Below are 22557 nucleotides of genomic sequence, written 5' to 3' on the forward strand. Positions count from 1 at the left end.
TCAATTAGCACCACAGATAACCCAATATCTGAAACTTTCTTTAAGAATTTAGATAATCCACAGGAAATGCTCCGTAAGTCTTCTCTGAACAAGGCTCAGCAAGCCGATCTCGAGTTAAGTAAAGTGGTACAAATGGCTCCAGATGAAGCTGAAGCAAAGGGAGTTCCAAAAGGCTACTATACTAAAAATGGTCATGATCTTTAGTGTGGCTTTTTCTTTGTCACACTGGAGAGGGAGTGATTGGAAAGGAATCAAAAATTATTAATTGAAGCAAAAAATGTTGTAATCCAAAACATTTTAAGGATTTTCCCGAAGTTTCTGTGCCTGACTTAAATCCTGTTGAGTTCATTAGCATCATATCAATGATGTTTTTGGTTCAAGAAAATGTGCAGAGCAAAAGGGGCTGTGTGTGAACATAAAATTGTTTTTTATTTGTTTTGAGGCGCTTCACATTTAATTACTGTATGTTTGGCTGGAATGTTTACATTATACTTGTCTGTTGTCATGCTCACACAAGGGGTAATTATGAACTATAAAGTAAACTGAAGAATTAAATTCCAAAATGGACACACTTTTGCTACAAGACAAAATGGAGTAAGAGGCCAGGTGACCTCTCCTGTACTGAGAATATACTTGGTGACTTCTGGAGACTGAACTCATCGTCACACCTGGACCAGCTTGGAGAAAGCTTGAAATGCAATCAGTCCATTCGATGTTCATGGTACCTATCTTCAAGGATTGGGTTGACCATGACTTCACAGAGACTCCAAACTCCAAGCCAAGATAATAGGTGTGAAATACCACCACTGTATCAAGATGGGCAACATTCAACACCATTGTCTAACAATTGCCACACGTTGAGAGACATTGTATGAACATATCAGGGGAGAGTAGTTTTGGCCACTTGAAAGAAACCAAGCCTCATAAGGTTCTTTATTATAAAAGGGACTTTTATGTGCAGTAAGCCAGAGAGCAGGAGACAGAAAGCCAGCAGCCAGGAGGCTGAGAGATATCAATTCTAGCCAAGAAGAGAACCCTGCCAAATTACGATCTTTAAAACAGAGGCAGAGGCTGAATAGTGACCCTGAAAATTTCCCATCCAAGAAATTGTAACAGGATTTTATTTAGAGATACAGCATTGAAACAGGCCCTTCGGCCCACCAAGTCTGTGCTGACCAACAAGCACCCATTTATACGAATCCTACATTAACACCATATTCCCTTCCACATCCCCACCATTCTCCTACCACCTACCTATACTAGGGGCAATTTACAATGGCCAATTTACCTATCAACCTGCAAGTCTTTGGCTGTGGGAGGAAACTGGAGCACCCGGCAGAAACAAACGCGATCACAGGGAGAACTTGCAAACTCCGCACAAGCAGTACCCAAAACTGAAACCGGGTTGCTGGAGCTGTGAGGCTGCGGTGCTAACCACTGTGCCACTGTGCACCAATGAATTTTGACTGTATCTTAACCAAAGGAGTCGGCAGTAAAGAATTCAACAATGTGAATCTTTCCATGTTCCGACTTCAGTAACCAGGAAAAGGAAAAACTGGCCTGCACGTTTCAACATTTCCTCCCAGGAAAACCATCAAGGGTTCACAGTGAAATCTATTTAACCTATCGGACTTATCGGGGGAGACGGTGGCGTAGTGGTATTGTCACTGGAGTAGTAACCCAGAGACCCAGGGTATTGCTCTGGGGACATGGGTTCAAATCCCACCACAACAGAAGATGGAATTTGAATTCAATTAATAAATCAGGAATTAAAAGCTAGTCTAATGATGGCTATGAAACCATTGTCGATAGTTGTAAAAACCCAGCTGGTTTGCTAATGTCTTTCAGGGAAGGAAATCTGCTGTCCTTACCTGGTCTGGCCTACATGTGACTCCAGACCCACAGCAATGTGGTTGACTCTTATATGCCCTCTGAAATGGCCGAGAAAGCCACTCAGTTGTATCTAACCGCTACGAAGTCAATAAAAAGGAATGAAACCGGACGAACCACCCGGCATCAACCTCGGAACTGGAACCGACAATGGCAAACCCAGCCCTGTCAACCCTGCAAAGTCCTCCTTACTAACATCTGCGGGTTGTGCCAAAGTTGGGAGAGCTGTCCCACAGACTAGTCAAACAACGGCCTGACATAGTCATAGTCATGGAATCATACCTTACATACAAGGTCCCAGGCACTGCCATCACCATCCCCTAGTATGTCCTGTCCCACCGGCAGGACAGACCCAGCAGAGGTGGTGGCACAATGGTATACAGTAGGAAGGGAGTTGCCCTGGGAGCCCTCAACATCGACTCTGGATCCCATGAAGTCTCATGGCATCAGATCAAACATGGACAAGCAAATCTCCTGCTGATTACCACTTACCGCCCTCCCTCAACTGATGACTCAGTACTCCTCCATGTTGAACAATACTTGGAGGAAGCACTGAGGGTGGCAAGAGCACAACATGTATTCTGGGTGGGGGACTTCAATGTCCATCGCCATAAGTGGCTCGGTAGCACTACTACTGACCGAGCTGGCCAAGTCCTAAAGGACATATCTGCTTGACTGGGTTGCGGCAGGTGGTGAGGGAATCAAAAAGAGGGGAAAACATACTTGACCTTGTCCTCACCAATCTGCCTGCTGCAGATACATCTGTCCATGACAGTATTGGTAGGAGTGACCACCGCACAGTGCTTGTGGAGACGAAGTCCCACCTTCACATTGAGGATACCGTCCATCGTGTTGTGTGGCACTACCACCGTGCTAAATGGGATAGATTTCGAATAGATCTAGCAATGAAAACTGGGCATCCATGAGGCGCTGTGGGCCATCAGCAACAGCAGAATTGTACTCAACCACAATCTGTGACCTCATGGCCTGGCATATCCCCCACTCTACCATTACCATCAAGCCAGGAGACCAACCCTGGTTCAATGAAGAGTGCAGGAGGGCATGCCAGGAGCAGCACCAGGCACACCTCAAAATGAGGGGTCAACCTGGTGAAGCTGCAACACAGGATTATCAGCATGCCAACCTGCATAAGCAGCATGCGATAGACAGAGCTAAGCGATCCCATAACCAATGGATCAGATCTAAGCTCTGCAGTCCTGCCACATCCAGTCATGGATGGTGGTGGACAATTAAACAACTAACTGGAGGACGTGGCTCCACAAATATCCCCATCCTCAACGATGGGGGAGCCCAGCAAATCAGTGCGAAAGATAAGGCTGAAGCATTTGCAACAATCTTCAGCCAGAAGTGCCGATTTGATGATCCATTTCGGCCTCCTCCTAAAGTTCCCAGCATCACAGATGCCAGACTTCAGCCAATTCGATTCACTCCATGTGATATCAAGCAATGACTGAAGGCACTGGGTACTGCAAAAGCTATAGGCCCTGATAATAGTCCGGCAATAGTACTGAAGACCTGTGCTCCAGAATTTGCCACGTGCCTAAGCAAGCTGTTCCAGTACAGCTACAACACTGGCATCTACCCTGCAATGTGAAAAATTGCCCAGGTATTTCCTGTACACAAAAAGCAAGACAAGTCCAACCTGGCCAATTACTGCCCCATCAGCCTCCTCTCATTCATCAGTAAAGTGATGGAAGGTGTCATCAACAGCGCCATCAAGCGGCACTTGCTTAGCAATAACCTGCTCAGTGACGCTCAGTTTGGGTTCCGCCAGGGCCACTCAGTTCCAGACCTCATTACAGCCTTGGTTCAAACATGGACAAAAGAGCTGAACTCAAGAGGTGAGGTGAGAGTGACTGCCCTTGACTTCAAGGCAGCATTTGACCGAGTATGGCATCAAGGAGCTCTGGCAAAATTGAGGTCAATGGGAATCGGGGGAAAACCCTCCGCTGGATGGAGTCATACCTAGTGCAAAGGAAGATGGTTGTGTTGTTGGAGGTCAATCATCTGAGCTCCAGGACATCACCGCAGGAGTTCCTCAGGGTAGTGTCCTAGGCCCAACAATCTTCAGATGCTTCATCAATGACCTTTCTTCAATCATAAGGTCAGAAGTGGGGATGTTCACTGATGATTTCACAATGTTCAGCACCATTCGTGACTCCTCAGATACTGAAGCAGTCTATGTAGAAATGCAGCAAGACCTGGACACTATCGAGGCTTAGGATGATAAGTGGCAAGTAACATTCGCGCCACACAAGTACCAGGCAATGACCATCTCCAACAAGAGAGAATCTAACCATCTCCCCTTACATTCAATGCCATTACCATCGCTGAATCTCCCACTATCAACATCCTAGGGGCTAACATTGACCAGAAACTGAACTGGAGTAGCCATATAAATACCGTGGCTACAAGAGCAGGTCAGAGGCTAGGAATCCTGAGGTAAGTAACTCACCTCCTGACTCCCCAAAGCATGTCCACCATCTACAAGGCACAAGTCAGTAGTGTGATGGAATACTCTGCACCTGCCTGGATGGGTGCAGCTCCAAAAACACTCAAGAAGCTCGACACCATGCAAGATAAAGCAGCCCACTTGATTGGCACCCCATCTACAAACATTCACTCCCTCCACCACCCACGCACAGTGGCAGCAGTGTGTACCATCTACAAGATGCACTGCAGCAATGCACCAAGGCTCCTCAGACAGCACCTTCCAAACCTGCGATCTCTACCAACTAGAAGGACAAGGGCAGCAAATGCATGGGAACACCACCACCTGCAAGTTACCTTCCAAGTCACACACCGTCCTGACTTGGAACTATATCGCCGTTCCTTCACTGTCGCTGGGTCAAAATCCTGGAACTCCCTTCCTAACAGCACTGTGGGTATACCTACCCCAAATGGACTGCAGCGGTTCAAGAAGGCAGCTCACCACCGCCTTCTCAAGGGCAATTAGTGATGGACAATAAATGCTGGCCTGGCCAGCGATGCCCACATCCCATGAATGAATTTTAAAAAATGCATGCTATCCTTTAATCTCTATCTTTTCTTGTGTGTGTGCGTGTATGAATGGGTGAAGTTGCGAATTTTTGGATATTGTTTCAGAAATATTTATGTCTTTTAATCCTGCGGCAAAAACCTGTCATTTGACTGTTAATTTGACCAATAAGATGCTCAGGGTTGAAAATACTTTTGAAAACACTTTGTGTGCAGTCAATTGGGAGGTGAAAAGTGGAAATCATCCCTATCATCTTTCACCTGTCCATACCACCGTAGATGTTTTTCTTTCTTCATAGACTACTGGGTTGTGCAGTGTAGATAGCTCAATTGAGTTGGTCTGATTTTAATTTTTCATGCAAATCTACACAAGCAGCTAATGATGCCTGAAAACCCGCCGCTCTCCAGCACTCCCTCCCTTTGTTCTAATGCTGACAGAACTGTCTTTTTCCAGCTCACAATTTACTGGGGTCTAATCTTGCTTCTGAAATTATATGTCGATAAACAGAGTATGCGAAGGAGATGGGCTATTGTGTAGCCAGAACAGCGGTTAGAATTTTTTGCAGAGGACGTGGAAATGGACATTGGAAACAAAGGTTTAAGTTTGGGAATACAAACAGGAAAATCGTTGCTTTACATACAGTGGGAGGATTTGCAGCTGAACTCTGTGCCAGAAATGGACTTGTTCCACTAAGTTACTGTGTTGCTTGGCTTTGGTGTATGTAACAGGATTGCTAAAACTTCAGATCAGAGTGCTTCAACATCATGAAGAGGAAGATAACAAGTGGTTACCTTGGAAGCATAAATGGTAAAAGTTGGTTATGCTTCTCTTTGTGTTCCATTTAAGCATTGGGTCTAAGGGAACCAGTACCAAAGCACCTTCTGGCTAGCATTCCTTGTCACTTAATAAGTTGGCCTTAGTGTAGTGCCATGGCTGAAAAATATTACGTTGTCCTTTCTGCTGACTATAAATTTTAAATGAAATTGATATTCCACAAGTTTTTATTTCATGCTTGAGCTACAACAAAAATCCTTCATGATCTCATGGGATCCTTAGTAAAGTCTGAGATTAAATTTTTAATTGATTCCTATTGTGCCAACATCAATTCGGCTTAATTTGCTTCTAGCCAAAGGGGAAACTGAAGCAAAAGATTTTCAACATGTGTCCTCGAAATGATGCTGTTTCTGTAATATCCATTTGGTACCAAAATTAAATCAAGATTGAGCCCTCGGGGTTTCCCAACATGTTGTCAGGAAGATGCTGGGTCATGAGTTGGGAGAGGATAGGACACTTTTCTCTCATTGGCATCTTGTACATTCATTCATGTATGTCATGCATACTGTGTCGTAGGTAACTAACTCCATATCATCTATCTCAGTTAGTTTAAACACTGATATGCGGATTTATATTGATTCTAAAACTAGAAACTTTTTCAACCTGTTTCACTGTGTGAAGGGATTCTGTGTTCTGGGTGTCAGGAATAACATGCAATGGGGAATGGCAAGTGTGTTGAATGTTTCTTTGCTCAAACTTTGAAATGGGAGCAGTTTGCATTTCTTGTCAATTTAATTAATGTCGCAAAGACTCCCTAAAGTGCTTGAAGTCCCCATGAGCTTTGCTGCGGAATACTTTCCTGCCATTTTGAGAGCAGTACATGGAGTAGACCCAGTTTCTTCAATTCTCCCTCCAGGGGTCTCTAATTAGACACAGCACTGTATTTGAATTCTAGCTGCAAAGTTTCAGCAGCTTCTCCAGAGGGATTTACTCTGTTTTGGGTTTGGTTCTTCCACATCGCAATTCAATCCAAGACAGGGTAAGAGAGGTAAAGGAAGGAGTGGTTTAAAATGTTACCTTGAAGGAAGTGCAGATACAACAAGCACCCAACAAGAGTGCAAGATGGTTGGGGGTGAGTACAGTTTTATCTCCCTTCTTCCTTTCCTCCTCTGCAATAACTAATTTACATATATATAAATGCCAATATCAGGATTACGCTGGGACCGAGATAGTTATGATATAGAGATTACATGACAATTGTCCATTCGATAACATCTGGAATACATTTACCCAAATTTGGTAAATAGGGTGTCGAGGACTAAAGCAAGGGAAAGTTGCAGCAAGATGTAACATCAAATGTTAGCAATAAAATTGAAGCTTCGCCATCTTCGGTAAATGCTGTAAATGTACTTGCATTCATCTTGTTGATGCTATTTACCAATAATTAATTATGGTCATGTTTACATGTGTGTTTTCATATTTAATCTAAAGCAAACTTCAGATACATCCTGTAAGCACTACTGCCCGGACGAGTGATCCCACAGACGCTTGCGTGAAATGTGCCTGTACAAATTATTTGTGGAAACATTTTTGAGCATTTACAGGGACTGGAGATGCTTATTCATAATCAAAGAAAGGCCTTTTTGTTGCCTTTGGATTCAATTTAGATTATTTTGACCTGGAGCTGTTCTTTCTGGTGTTTCAATTTTTTCCACCAAAGTAGTTTCACATCTGATATCTAATTGCAGTTGGAAATGATCTGCTGGGATTCTGGCCCAGCTGTTTACAGTCGGTCATTGCAAATCAGTGCTGATTTTAAGCTCAAATAACCTAACAGTGTAAAAGAAAAAAAACTCAATCAACACAGGACCACAGCCAAGATCTTTGGAATTTGATAAAGTTGCTGGTTATGTGGGCAGTACAAGGTTTGAAAAATAATATCGTTGAGGCAATCTAATTTTATTTATTGATGGTTTACTTGCCTTACAGTATACCTAATGCTTTTGAACATGGTAGTTAATGTGCAACAAATTCTCTACATGGAAATCCAAGTTACAGCTGTGATACAGAAGGGTACTGGGATGAAGGAATATTGAGTTTTCTGATAGTGGATGATCACGACTACATAGGCTTGAGGTTGAATGTTGAACTGGAAAGGCTGTGTTGTGCAGGTCATTTCAGGTTTGTTGGGAACCTTATTTTGCCCACAATACCTACTTCTTTCTCTCTTAACGCCATTGCCATTGAGCTGCTGTTCTCCGAACACCTTCCTCAGACCCATCAGAGCTGGCGTTGCAGATCATTCTCTCATCCAGCATTATCCTTGTCATCATCATGGAACTCCCCAAACAAGTGTCCCTTTGAACCCTCTGTTCTAGTTAACAATTGCCCTATCTCTCACCTTTCATTTCTACCAGAGACTTGAATGTGTTGTTGTCTCCGAACCCTGCCTAACACTCCAGCTTCTTGTTGAATCCCGCCAATCGGATTACTGCTCCACTCACTGAAATAGCCCAAACCAAAGCCATGAACAACATTCTCTGTGCTGTGGCAGCGCATTCTCCCTCCTAGTCCTCCTTGACCTGCTCCCTGACACTCCTGCAACCTTTGACAAAGTTGACCGTACCATCCTTCTCTATCACCTTTCCTCTGTTCTCCGTATTAGTGCAACTATTTATTCACCACTCTCTCCACTTCTCCACTCCCATTATTATGTCCAACTACTTGCCTGACATTCAGTCTTGCACGAGCCATAATTCCTCCAGCCAGTCATTGACCCCTGTCACTCCATCATCACCCATTCTGTGAACCTCTCAGGTTAGTGTCCTGGCTGTAACCATTGTTGACAACTTTAGAGTCCAGTTCAATTCCATATCCTCTCCATGACAAAGACTGCCTCCACCCCTATCTCAGTCTAACTGCGCTAAAACCCTCATTCATATTTGTTCCCTCCAGACTTAACCAGACAAAATCTTCCGGGCCTGTTTCCTCCAGAAACTTCAGGTTTATCAAACTCTGCTGCATTTATATCCTGATTTTTTCCCAAATATATCAGTGTACAAAACTAATGGTCATTAACCAATTAGCATAAGAATGTGTTTGTTGATAACGCAACCACTGGATGGTGTACTACTCATGCCTGACAAATGTACAGTATCATTGACTGAAATGCCGCTGTCAGTGATGTCAGCTGCCTGTAATAAAGATGGTGCTGCTCAGTCTCACACAGAAAAGTGCATGCACTCCGCAATGGCTTCTCTTCCCCGCTCCCTCCTGCCCAACCGTTCACACTTCCCTCCCACCCAACCACTCGGACAGTCGGTTAGTGGTGATGTCAGATTAATGTTGGCAAGTGTTCTGACACTCGGATGACGTCTGCGATCACTCTGCATTGTCAGGAGACAGTTTGTTAGTGTAAGCTAAGAACTAAAGAGAAACAGGAATAGGTCTTTCAGTCTCTTTGAATTATTCCTCCATACAATTCCATCATGGTTGATCTGTGTCTAATCTCCATTACCTTCCTTGATTCCGTAACACTTGCCTAGGACTGATTTAAACCCAGGATTCTGAGCTGTCACTAAGCCTTTGGCTGGGGTAACACCATAATTTGCTATAAAAAAATAGAATATACAGAGAAACTGATTTTTTTTGTTACAAAAGACTGGAATAGTCAACCTCTAAATTTTCTCCAGATCCAGAAAATCTGAAAGAGGTTGTCATGGACTGAGAGAGATAGGAAGTTTACAAAGTCCGACAGCACAAATATGCAAGTAGTGTAAGTTTTTTGTGTGTTTGTGTGGGGTGGGGGTACAGACTGTGTTATTCTTAATCAAAATAGAGTTTATTCAGCACAGTCAGAATTTACAATGCAATATTTAATAATGGCAGTAGTTATATAGCAGAGTGCAGAGTTTCCTCAGTCTTGCTTCCCGAGCCGCTGTGGCGCAGTCTCCTTTCTTCAAGTGTGCTGCTGATTGTAGTCTGTTTTTTCCTTCGAATCAGTTTGTTTCCATGGTTCTCAACCGCCTTCTTTTATCCTTCTCTGTGGTTTCCTCAAAGTCATATTAGTCCACAATCCAACATAGCTTGTATGATTAGTTCAGAGTTGATGTCATTGTCCATACCGTGTCTCTTTCTCTGCCAGCATGTACACACTAACAAATGGTTAACAAGTTCTTACAAAAGTTTAAAAGATCAGATTTTTACCAGTAGGGGCACAATTGTGGTTGTCATTAGGCATCCTGCCTTATCTCAAAAGCTACTTCTGCTATAACTGTCAAAGCCATTTCTGCAATCGTACTACAGCAGATACTCTCTTTAATAATCTTTGCAATATAGCATACAAATATACATTTCATAGCTTAGCAAACATAATTTCAGATATAAGGTATACAACTTAATCATAATGTAAGGCATTGACACACCTAGTACAAACACCCATTTAGCCCCTCACGCATGCTCAGCCATTCAATGAGATGATGGCTGATCTGTGACTTAACTCCATATACCTGTCTTTACCCAATATACCTTCACATATCCCTTAATACCTTCAATTAACAAACATCTATCAATCTTGGATTTAAAATTAACAATTAATCTAGCATCAGTTGCTGTTTGCAGAAGAGAGTTCCGAACTTCTACCATCTTTTTTGTGCAGAAGTGTTTTACTTCTGGAAGGTCTGACCTAATTTTTAGACTATGCCTCTAGTCTTAGGCTCCTCAAGAATGGAGAAGTTGGGACTGTTTTCTTTGGAGAAGAGAAAGTTGAGAGGAGATTTGATAGAGGTATTCAAGATCATGAGGGGTCTGGACAGGGTAGATAGGAAAAACTGTTCCCTTTGGTGGAAGGATCAAGAGCAAGAGGGCACAGATTTAAGGTCATTGGCAAAAGAAGCAAAAGTGACATGAGGAAAAACCTTTTCGCGCAGCAAGTGGTTCGGATCTGGAATGCACTGCCTGAGAGTGTGGTGGAGGCAGGTTCAATTGAGGCATTCAAGAGGGAATTGGATTGTTACCGGAAAAGAAAGAATGTGCAGGGGTATGGGGAGAAGGCCGGAGAGTGGTACTAGATAAATTGCTCTTTCGCAGAGCCAGCACAGACGGCAGGCCGAATGGCCTCCTTCTGTGCTGTCACAATTTTGTGATTCTGTGAACTAGCATTACTGTAAGATTTTCTTCAAAGCATCCATATTAAAATATAGCAACCCATAAATTCTGCAGCAGACTACAACTTGCACAATTTAATTGAAGCTAAACAGTAAAAACAGATTAACATAGCAGTTTATTCACCCCTTAATTCCCACAGTAGTTTCCACTGCCAAATTCTCAGTAGCTTTATTTGTATTCAGGTATCTGCACGGAGTAGAATCAATTGCCCAGGTAAGTGGGAAAACTGCTAGAATGATGCTTGATGGCAAAGGTTTATTCCTTATTTCCCCATAGCTAGTGAAGCTGCCTTGAAATATGAACAGTAGTTTCATGAAATAATGGATCTGAACATAAACAATATTTAATGTAATGTAGCAAGGGCATCGAATGGATTTTGTAAATAAATACTTGCAGCAATCACACTGTTATGGTGCAATTTCTCCTTCCTTTCTATTCCATGTATTTGAAACTTGAACAAGTGCACGATTGGACCTGTCCCAGATTTCCAGCTGTTAAGCCATGTCTTTCAAAAGTTACCCAATCTGATTTACATATTACATTGAATTCATTCACCCAACTGGTCTATGCTGGTGTTTTTATGCTCCACATGAGCATCCTCCCACCCTATTTCATCTAACCGTATCAGGTATACCCTTCTGTTCCTTTCTCCCATGTACTTATCCAGCTTCCCCTTAAATCCATCTATGCTATTTGCCTGATCTACCCCAGGTAGTAGTGAGTTCCACATTCTAACCACTTTTGAGTAAAGACATTTTTCCTGAATTCCCTATTAGATTTATTGTTATTCCTCACCAGTTAATTCTTCCATATTTCTTTCATTCACACTAATAGTTGACCTCCACAAATTTAAGTGACTTCTATATGATTCCCCCTGATGATATGGTACTGAGGAACAAATGGTTAATATTACATTGATAATTGGTCATAAAGGGGAAAATTTATATGATGTGATTTCTCGCTCCAGGTTTTGGAACTTCAGCAACAGCTGGCGACACTGTTTGTGAGGATGAGAGCTTCATGGATAGCATGTTTATAGATGTGGTCACCCCACAGCTTAAGAGTATGCAGGGAGAGAGGGAATGGGTGACCACCAGATAGTCAAGAAGAAACAGGCAGGTAGTGCAAGAGACCCCTGAATGTATTTCACTCTCCAAAAGGTATTCAGTTCTGAATACTGAGGAAAGTGATGGTTCATCTGGGGGATGTAGCCAGAGCTAAGGCCATGGCATCACAGGTGGATCAGTTGCACAGGGGGGCACAGGAAAGACTGGAAGAGCGCTAGTGATAGGCAATTTGATAGGGGAGCAGAGAGACATTTCTGTGGCCGCAGACATGAATCTAGGATGGTATGTCACTCCCTGGTGCCAAGGTCAAGGACGTCACTGAGCAGCCGCACAGCTTCCCGAGCATGGAGGTTGAACAGCCAGCAGTCGTGGTCCACGTTGGTACCAACAACGTGGGTAGGAAGACGGATGTGGTCCAGCAGAAAAAGTTTACTGAGCTAGGTAAGAAATTAGAAAGTAGGACCTCAAAAGTAGTCATCTCCAGATTACTCCCAGTGCCACGCGCAAGTGAGTACAGGAAAAGAAAGATAAGACAGATAAATGCGTGGCTGGAAAGTTGGTGCAGGAAGGTTTTAGATTCTTGGGACTGGCTCTAGGGGAGATGGGACCTGTACTGGCCGGACGGGCTGCACCTGAACAGAGCTGGGACTGAGTTCCTTGTGGGATGTTTTGCTAGTGCTGTTGGAGAGAATTTAAACTAGTTTGGCAGGGGGATGGGGACCTGAAGGTAGACTCAGTTGGGACAAAGTCAGAAATGAAAATGGAAGGCAGAAAATTAGTGGATGAATTTGGAAGGCAAAGGAAACAATGTTAAAAAAAGAGTTTGGCAGTGCTCAAGGATATCGACTTCAATGCAAGGAGTATAGCAATAAAACAGACGAGCTGAGGGCACAGATAGACACATGGCAGTATGATATCATAACTATTAATGAAACATGGCTAAAGGAGGGTCAGGAATGGCAGCTCAATGTTTCTGGTTACAGGGTTTTCAGATGCAAAAGGAAGGGAGACAAGAAAGGAGGGGGAGTGGCAATTTGGTTAAGGAAACTATTACAGCTCTGAGGAGGGATGATACGTTGGAAGGTTCATCAAATGAGGCCACCTGGATTGAGCTAAGGAACAAAAATGGGGCAATCACACTACTGGGAGTGTACAATAGACCCCCAAACAGTCAGAGGGAGATAGAAGATCAGATATGTAGGCAAATCTCTGAGAGGTGCAAAATCAATAGTGCAGTAATAGAGTAATAGTAGGGGATTTTAACTTCCCCAATATTAACTGGGATAGTTTAATTGTGAAAGGAATTGAGGGAGAATACTTGGGATGCATTCAGGAGAACTTTTTGCCCAGTATGTAGCAAGTTCAACAAGAGGGTGCAGTTTTGGACTTAGTTTTCAGAAATGATGCCGGGTAGGTGGAAGGAGTGGCAGTGGGAGAGCATTTTGGTGGTAGTGATCAGAATTCAGTCAGTTTTAACATAATTATGGAAAAGGACAAGGATAGAACAGGAGTTAAGAGTTCTCAAGGACTCCCACAGCTACCTTGACTACAATTCTTCACACCCTGCCTCCTATAAGGACTCCATTCCATTCTCCCAGTTTCTCTGTCTCCGACACATCTGCTCTGATGATGCTACCTTCCATGACAACGCTTCTGATATGTCTTCCTTTTTCCTCAACTGAGGATTCCCCCCCCCCCACCCGCCACATCTGCGGTTGACAGGGCCCTCAACCATGTCCAGCCCATTTCCGGCACCTCTACCCTCATGCCTTCCCCTCCTTCCCAGAACCATGACAGGGTTCCCCTTGTCCTCACTTTCTAGCCTCAGCCTTGATCCAAAGGATCATCCTCCGCCATTTCCACCACCTCCAGCATGATGCCACTACCAAAGGCATCTTCCCCTCCCTTCGCCTGTCAGCATTCCGAAGGGATTATTCCCTCCGCGACACTCTGGTCCCCTCCTCCATTACTCCCACCACTTCGTCCCCTTCCCACGGCAACTTCCCCTGCAAGCGCAGGAGGTGTAACACCTGCCCATCTCCTCTCTCCTCACTATCCAAGGCCCCAAACATTCCTTTCAGGTGAAGCAGCGATTTACTTGTGCCTCTTCCAATGTAGTATACTGTATTCGCCGCTCACAATGTGGTCTCCTCTACAGCTTAAGAGGGGAGACAAACGCAGAATGGGTGACCGCTTTGCGGAACATCTCCGCTCAGTCCGAAAGCATGACCCTGAGCTTCCGGTTGCTGGCCACTTCAACACCTCCCCCCCCCACCCCTGCTCTCATGCTCACATCTCTGTCCTGGAATTGCTGCAGTGTTCCAGTGAACATCAATGCAATCTCGAGGAACAGCATCTCATTTACCGATTAGGCACACTACAGCCTGCCGGTCTGAACATTGAGTTCAATAATTTCAGAGCATGACGGGCCCCCCATTTTACTTTTATCTTTAGCTATGTTTTCTTTTTTTTGAGTTTATTTTATTTTAGTTTGTTCAGTTTGTTTCTACTATGCCTACCCACTTTTTTCATGTTTGTGCTGTTCGGTTTTCAGTCCATTAACACTCTATCTGTACCAATGCTTTGTCTATCAGCACACCATTAACATAGTGTTTGCCTTTGATCCATGACCTTCTGGTCAGCTATTCTGTGACCTTGTTCTATCAATACCTTCCCTTTTGTTATCTCTTGCCCCACCCCCACTTTACTTGCTTAAAATCTTTTACATTTCTTATATCTGCCAGTTCTGAAGAAGGGTCACTGACCTGAAACGTTAACTCTGCTTCTCTCTCCACAGATGCTGCCAGACCTGCTGAATTTTTCCAGCACTTTCTGTTTTTATTTCAGATTTCCAGCATCTGCAGTATTTTGGTTTTATTTTAGTTATGAGTTCTCAATTGGGGCAAGGCTAATTTTACTAAGCTGAGGAGTGATTTAGCTAAAGCAGACTGGAAACAGTTACTTGAAGGTAAATCAATGTCAGAGCAGTGTGAAGTATTCAAAGGGGAGATTCAAGGGCGGCAGAGTAAATATGTTCCCACAAAGAAAAAGGGTGTGATGGCCAGATCTAAAGTCCCATGGATGTCAAGGAGGTTACAGGGTAAGATAAGGCAAAAAAGGAAAGCTTATGTCCGACACCGAGAAAGTGGAGGAGTGAAATCAAAAAGGAAATTAGGAAAGCAAAGAGAGGGCATGAAAGAATATTGGCAAGCAAAATCAAGGTGAATCCAAAGATGTTTTATCAATACATTAAGAGTAAAAGGATAAATAAGGAAAGAGTAGGGCCCATAAAAGATCAAAAAGGTAACCTATGTGTCGGGGTGGAAGATGTTGGTATAGTTCTTCATGAATACTTTGCATCTGTCTTTACAAAAGAGGGGACAATGCAAATATTGTAGTTAAGGAATATGGGTGTTAATTATTGGATGTGATAAACACAGGAAAAAAGGTAGCATTACTGGGATTCGTATCCTTGAAAACGGATAAACCACCAGGGCCGGATGAAATGTATCCCAGGCTGTTAAAAGAGGCCAGGGGGGGTCTATCTATCATTTTCCAGTTCTCACTGAATACAGGTGTGGTGCCGGAGGATTGGAGGACTGCTAACATTGTACCGATAGACCAAATAATTACAGGCTAGTCAGTCTAACCTCAGTGGAGGGCCAATTATTGGAATCAATTCTGAGAGACAGGATACACTGTCACTTAAAAAGGCCAAGGATAGTCAGCATGGATTTGTTCCCTGGTCTGGCCTACATGTTTTTTTTTATTCATTCATGGGATGTGGGCGACGCTGGCCTGGCCAGCATTTATTACCCATCCCACTTGCCCTTGAGAAGGTGGTGGTGAGCTGCCTTCTTGAACTGCTGCAGTCCATTTGGGGTAAGTATACATTGCTATTAGGAAGGGAGTTCCAGGATTTTGACCCAGCGACAGTGAAGGAATGGTGATATAGTTCCAAGTCAGGATGGTGTGTGTCTTGGAGGGGAACTTGCAGGTGGTGGTGTTCCCATGTATTTGCTGCCCTTGTCCTTCTAGTTGGTAGAGGTCGCAGGTTTGGAAGGTTCTGTCTAAGGAGCCTTGGTGCATTGCTGCAGTGCATCTTGTAGATGCTACACACTGCTGCCACTGTGCGTTGGTGGTGGAGGGAATGAATGTTTGTAGATGGGGTGCCAATCAAGTGGGCTGCTTTGTCTTGGATGGTGTCGAGCTTCTTGAGTGTTTTTGGAGCTGCACCCATCCAGGCAAGTGGAGAGTATTCCATCACAATCCTGACTTGTGCCTTGTAGATGGTGGACAGGCTTTGGGGAGTCAGGAGGTGAGTTACTGGCCTCAGGATTCCTAGCCTCTGACCTGCTCTTGTAGCCACGGTATTTATATGGCTACTCCAGTTCAGTTTCTGGTCAATGGTAGCCCCTAGGATGTTGATAGTGGGGGATTCAGCAATCGTAATGCCGTTGAATGTCAAGGGGAGATGGTTAGATTCTCTCTTGTTGGAGATGGTCATTGCCTGGCACTTGTGTGGCGTGAATGTTACTTGCCACTTATCAGCCCAAGCCTGGATATTGTCCAGGTCTTGCTGCATTTCTACACGGACTGCTTCAGTATCTGAGGAGTCACGAATGGTGCTGAACATTGTGCAATCATCCGCGAACATCCCCAATTCTGACCTTATGATTGAAGAAAGGTCATTGATGAAACAGCTGAAGATGGTTGGGCCTAGGACACTACCCTGAGGAACTCCTGCAGTGATGTCCTGGAGCTCAGATGATTGACCTCCAACAACCACAACCATCTTCCTTTGCGCTAGGTCTGCCTCCAGCCAGTGGAGGGTTTCCCCCCTGATTCCCATTGACCTCAGTTTTGCTCGGGCTCCTTGATGCCATACTCGGTCAAATGCTGCCTTGATGTCAAGGGCAGTCACTTTCACCTCACCTCTTGAGTGCAGCTCTTTTGTCCATGTTTGAACCAAGTCTGTAATGAGGTCAGGAGCTGAGTGGCCCTGGCGGAACCCAAACTGAGCGTCACTGAGCAGGTTATTGCTAAGCAAGTGCCGCTTGATGGCACTGTTGATGACACCTTCCATCACTTTATTGATGATTGAGAGTAGGCTGATGAGGCGGTAATTGGCCGGGTTGGACTTGTCCTGCTTTTTGTGTACAGGACATACCTGGGCAATTTTCCATATTGCAGGGTAGATGCCAGTGTTGCAGCTGTACTGGAACAGCTTGGCTAGGGGCGTGGCAAGTTCTGGAGCACAGGTCTTCAGTACTATTGCCGGAATATTGTCAGGATCCATAGCTTTTGCAGTATCCAGTGCCTTCAGTCGTTTCTTGATATCACGCGGTGTGAATCGAATTGGCTGAAGTCTGGCGTCTGTGATGCTGGGGACTTCAGGAGGAGGCCGAGATGGATTATCAAATCAGCACTTCTGACTGAAGATTGTTGCAAATGCTTCAGCCTTATCTTTCGCACTGATGTGCTGGGCTCCCCCATCATTGAGGATGGGGATATTTGTGGAGCCACCTCCTCCAGTTAGTTGTTTAATTGTCCACCACCATTCACGGCTGGATGTGGCAGGACTGCAGAGCTTAGATCTGATCCGTTGGTTATGGGATCGCTTAGCTCTGTCTATTGCATGCTGCTTATGCAATTTGGCACGCAGATAGTCCTGTGTTGCAGCTTCACCAGGTTGACACCTCATTTTGAGGTGTGCCTGGTGCTGCTCCTGGCATGCCTTCCTGCACTCTTCATTGAACCAGGGATGGTCTCCTGGCTTGATGGTAATGGTAGAGTGGGGGATATGCCGGGCCATGAGGTTACAGATTGTGGTTGAGTACAATTCTGCTGCTGCTGATGGCCCACAGCGCCTCATGGATGTCCAGTTTTACATTGCTAGATCTGTTCGAAATCTATCCCATTCAGCAGGGTGATAGTGCCACACAACACGACGGATGGTATCCTCAATGTGAAGGCGGGAGGTCGTCTCCACAAGGACTGTGCGGTGGTCACTCCTACCAATACTGTCATGGACAGAAGCATTTGCAGCAGGCAGATTGGTGAGGACGAAATCAAGTATGTTTTTCCCTCGTGTTGGTTCCCCCACCACCTGCCGCAGACCCGGTCTAGCAGCTATGTCCTTTTGGACTCCGCCAGCTCGGTCAGTAGTGGTGCTACCGAGCCACTCTTGGCGATGGACATTGAAGTCCCCCACCCAGAGTACATTTTGTGCCCTTGCCACCCTCAGTGCTTCCTCCAAGTGGTGTTCAACATGGAGGAGTACTGAGTCATCAGCTGAGGGAGGGCGGTAGGTGGTAATCAGTAGAGGTTACCTTGCCCATATTTGACCTGATGCAATGAAACTTCATGGGGTCCGGAGTCGATGTTGAGGACTCCCAGGGCAACTCTACTCCCTACTGTATACCACTGTCCCGCCACCTCTGGTGGGTCTGTCCTCCCGGTGGGACAGGACATACCCGGGGATGGTGATGGCAGTGTTTGGGACATTGTCTGTAAGATATGATTCCGTGAGTATGACTATGTCAGGCTGTTCCTTGACTCGTCTGTGGGACAGCTCTCCCAACTTTGGCACAAGCCCTCAGATGTTAGTAAGGAGGACTTTGCAGGGTCAACAGGGCTGTGTTTGCCGTTGTTGTTTCCGGTGCCTAGGTTGATGCTGGGTGGTCCGCCCGGTTTCATTCCTTTTTATTGACTTTGTAGCGGTTAGGTACAACTGAGGGTTTGCTAGGCCATTTCAGAGGGGATGTAAGAGTTAACCACATTGCTGTGGGTCTGGAGTCACATGTAGGCTTGACCAGGTAAGGACAGCAGATTTCCTTCCCTAAAGGACATTAGTGAACCAGATGGGTTTTTACAACAATCAACAATGGTTTCATGGCCATCATTAGACTAGCTTTTAATTCCAGATTTATTAATTTAATTCAAATTCCACCTTCTGCTGTGGTGAGATTCGCACCCTTGTCCCCAGAGAAATGCCCTGGGTCTCTGGGCTACTAGTCCAGTGATAATACCACTACGCCACCGCCTACCCCAGACCCACAGCAATGTGGTAGACTCTAAAAAAAATGCTCTCTGAAATGGCCTAGCAAGCCACTCAATTCAAGGGCAATTAGGGATGGGCAATAAATGCTGGCATAGCCAGCGATGCCCACATTCCATGAACGAATACAAAAAGACATCTTGTCTGACTAACTTGATTGAATTTTTTGAAGATGTAACAAGGAGAATTGATGAGGGTAGTGCAGTTGATGTAGTCTATATAGTGTCATAGAGTTATACAGCACAGAAACAGACCCTTCGGCCCATCGTGTCTGTGCCAGCCATCAAGCACCTTACGATTCTAATCTTTATTTTAGCAAGGCTTTTGACAAGGTCCCACATGGCACACTGGTTAAAAAAAAAGCCCATGGGTTCCCGGGAAATATCACAAACTGGATCCAAAATTGGCTGTGGCAGTAAAACAAATTGTTGACGGGTCTTTTTGTGACTGGAAGGCTGTTTCCAGTGATATTCCACAAGGCTCAGTACCAGGGCCCCTGCTTTCTGTGGTAAATAATTAATGATTTGGACAGAAATGTAGGGACATGATCAAGAAGTTTGCAGATGACACAAAAATTGGCCTGTGGTTGATAGTGAGGAGGATAGCTGAAGACAGCAGGAAGATATCGATGGACTGGTCAGGTGGGCACAAAAGTGACAATTGGAATTCAATCTGGAGAAGTGTGAGGCAATGCCCTTCCTAACAGCACTGTGGAAGTACCGACCCCTCATAGACTGCAATGGTTCAAGAAGGCAGCTTACCACCACCTCTCAAGGGTAATTAGGGATGGGCAATAAATGCTGTCCTAACTAGCGACGCCCACGTCCCATGAATGAATAAAAAAAATTTGGGGAGGTCAAACCAGGCAAAGGAATACACAATTAAAGGGAGAATACTGAAAGGTGTAGAGGAAGTGAGGGAAGCAGTGTTTAAAAAGAGCAGCAGCAGCGGGAAAGAGACTGAGTGAGAGCAGCGGTGTTTAAAAAGAGAAGAGACGGCAGGAAAGAAGGAGACTGAGTGAGAGCGGCGGTGTTTAAAAAGAGCAGCGACAGCGGCAGTGAAGGAGACTGAGTGAGACCAGTGGTGTTTAAAAAGTACAGCGACAGCGGGAAAGAAGGAGACTGAGTGAGACCAGCGGTGTTTAAAAAGAGCAGCGGCAGAGGGAAAGAAGGAGACTGAGTGAGAGCAGCGGTGTTTAAAAAGAGCAGCGACAGCGGGAGAGAAGGAGACTGAGTAAGATCAGCGGTGTTTGAAAAGTGCAGCGACAGCGGGAGAGAAGGATACTGAGTGAGACCTGTGGTGTTTAAAGAGAGCAGAGCGAGCGGGAAAGAAGGAGACTGAGTGAGACCAGCCAACAGTCCTCTTACCTTCCGGGACAGGAGCAGAGAGGACCTGTGTGAGAGCAGTCAGAGCTCTTCCAGCGCGCCTGAGTTTTGAAAAAAAAAGCCAACAGTGACATCACAGGAGAGCTGCAAGATGATTGGTTGGTGAGTAGCAGCTGTTGGAATATCTTAAAAAAATAAGGGGAAAGTTGTTTTTTTTGTTGAAAATAAAACCTCTGGTGATAAGGTGAGCACTACTAAAGTGTTTTTTTAAGGACTTTATATTGAAGTGGGTAGAGCAAGGCCCCTCGTGTAATTAGTATTTTTTTAATTCAGGGAGTAACTAATTAACCTCAGGGTAAGTCATGACAGGAGAGCTCAGCCCCGTGATATGCTCCTCCTGCGCTATGTGGGAAATCAGGGACGCTTCCAGTGTCCCTGGTGACCTTGTGTGCAGCAAGTGTATCTAGCTGCAGCTACTGGCTACCCGCATTGCGGAGCTGGAGCTGCGGGTGGATTCACTGTGGAGCATCCGTGATGCTGAGGAAGTCGTGGATAGCACGTTTAGTGAGGTGGTCACACCGCAGGTAATGGCTGTACAGGCAGAAAAGAGATGGGTGATCACCAGACGGAGTAGTAGGCGTAGGCAGGTAGTGCAGGAGTTCGCTGTGGCCATCCCTCCTCAAACAGATATACGGCTTTGGATACTGTAGGCGGGGGCGGGGATTACCTCCCAGGGGAAAGCAGCACCAGGCAAGCTCGCATCACCACGGAGGGCTCTGCTGCACTGCAGGGGAGGAAAAGGGTTGGAAGAGCTATGGTGATAGGGAATTCTATCGTAAGGGGTGCAGATAGACGTTTCTGTGGCCACAAACAAGACTCCAGGATGGTATGTTGCCTCCCTGGTGCTAGGGTAAAGGATGTCTCGGAGCGGCTGCAGGACATTCTGTAACGGCAGGGTGAGCAGCCAGAGGTCGTGGTCCAAATTGGTACTAACGACATAGGCAGGAAAAGAGATGAGGTCCTGCAAAGTGAATGCAGGGAGTTAGGCAGAAGGTTAAAAAGCAGGACCTCGAGGGTTGTAATCTCAAGATTACTCCCTGTGCCACGTGCTAGTGAGGGTAGGAATAGGGCGATTAGGCAAATGAATGCGTGGCTGAAGAACTGGTGTAGGCGGGAAGGCTTCAGCTACTTGGATCATTGGGATCTCTTCTGGTGCAGAGGTGACCTGTACAAGAAGGACTGGTTGCATCTAAACTGGAGGGGGACCAATATCCTTGCGGGGAGATTTGCTAGCACTACTCTGGACTGTTTAAACTAGTCTTGCAGGGGGGTGGGACCCAAAGTAGTAGTCTCTCAGATAAGATAGTTGAGGCAAATGTAAAGGTTAAAGCAAGCAAGTCAAGTAGGCAGGCCGGACAGGGGCAGGACAGGGAGCGTGAAAGGTCTGGTAGGCTAAACTGCATTTACATTAATGCAAGAAACCTTACAGGTAAGGCAGATAAACTCAGAGAATGGATCGGTACATGGGATTGTGATATTATAGCTATTACAGAAAAGTGGTTGAGAGATGGGCAGGACTGGCAGCTCAATGTTCCGGAGTACCAATCCTTCTGGTGTGACAGACGTGGAGGTAAGAGAGGAGGGGCAGTTGCACTATTGATTAGGGAGGACATCACGGCAGTACTTAGGGAGGATATCCCAGGAGGAATGTCCAGCGAGGCCATATGGATAGAACTCAGAAATAAGAAAGGGGTTCCGAAGAAGGGTCACTGACCCGAAACGTTAACTCTGCTTCTCTTTCCACAGATGCTGCCAGACCTGCTGAGTGGTTCCAGCATTTCTTGTTTTTATTTCAGATTTCCATCTGCATCTGCAGTATTTTGATTTTAATATAATAAGAAAGGGGTGATCACTTTGATGGGATTATACTGTAGGCCCCCCAATAGTCAGAGGGAAGTGGGGGAGCATATATATAGGGAAATCACAGATAGGGGTAGGAATTATAGGGTTGTAATAGTAAGTGATTTTAACTTCCCTAATATTGACTGGGACTGCCTTAGTGCTAAGGGATCAGATGGGGAATAATTTGTTAAGTGTGTGCAGGATAGTTTTCTGAAGCAGTATGTGGATGGCCCTACTAGAGAAGGGGCTGCACACGACCTCCTCTTAGGAACTGAGGATGGGCAGGTAGGTGGGTGATGTGTCAGTGGGGGAGCACTTTGGGACCAGTGACCATAACTCTATTAGCTTCAAGAT

General features: G+C 45.2%; 1 pseudogene; it reads left to right on the forward strand.

Moving 5' to 3' along the window:
- The first annotated feature begins 1991 nt into the window (after window positions 1-1991).
- Window positions 1992-22557, forward strand: part of LOC137373263 (ral guanine nucleotide dissociation stimulator-like 1) — a 73987-nt pseudogene continuing 53421 nt past the window's right edge.

This window comes from Heterodontus francisci, chromosome 8, assembly GCF_036365525.1.
Source record: "Heterodontus francisci isolate sHetFra1 chromosome 8, sHetFra1.hap1, whole genome shotgun sequence".
In the NCBI taxonomy this organism is placed as follows: Eukaryota; Metazoa; Chordata; class Chondrichthyes; order Heterodontiformes; family Heterodontidae; genus Heterodontus; species Heterodontus francisci.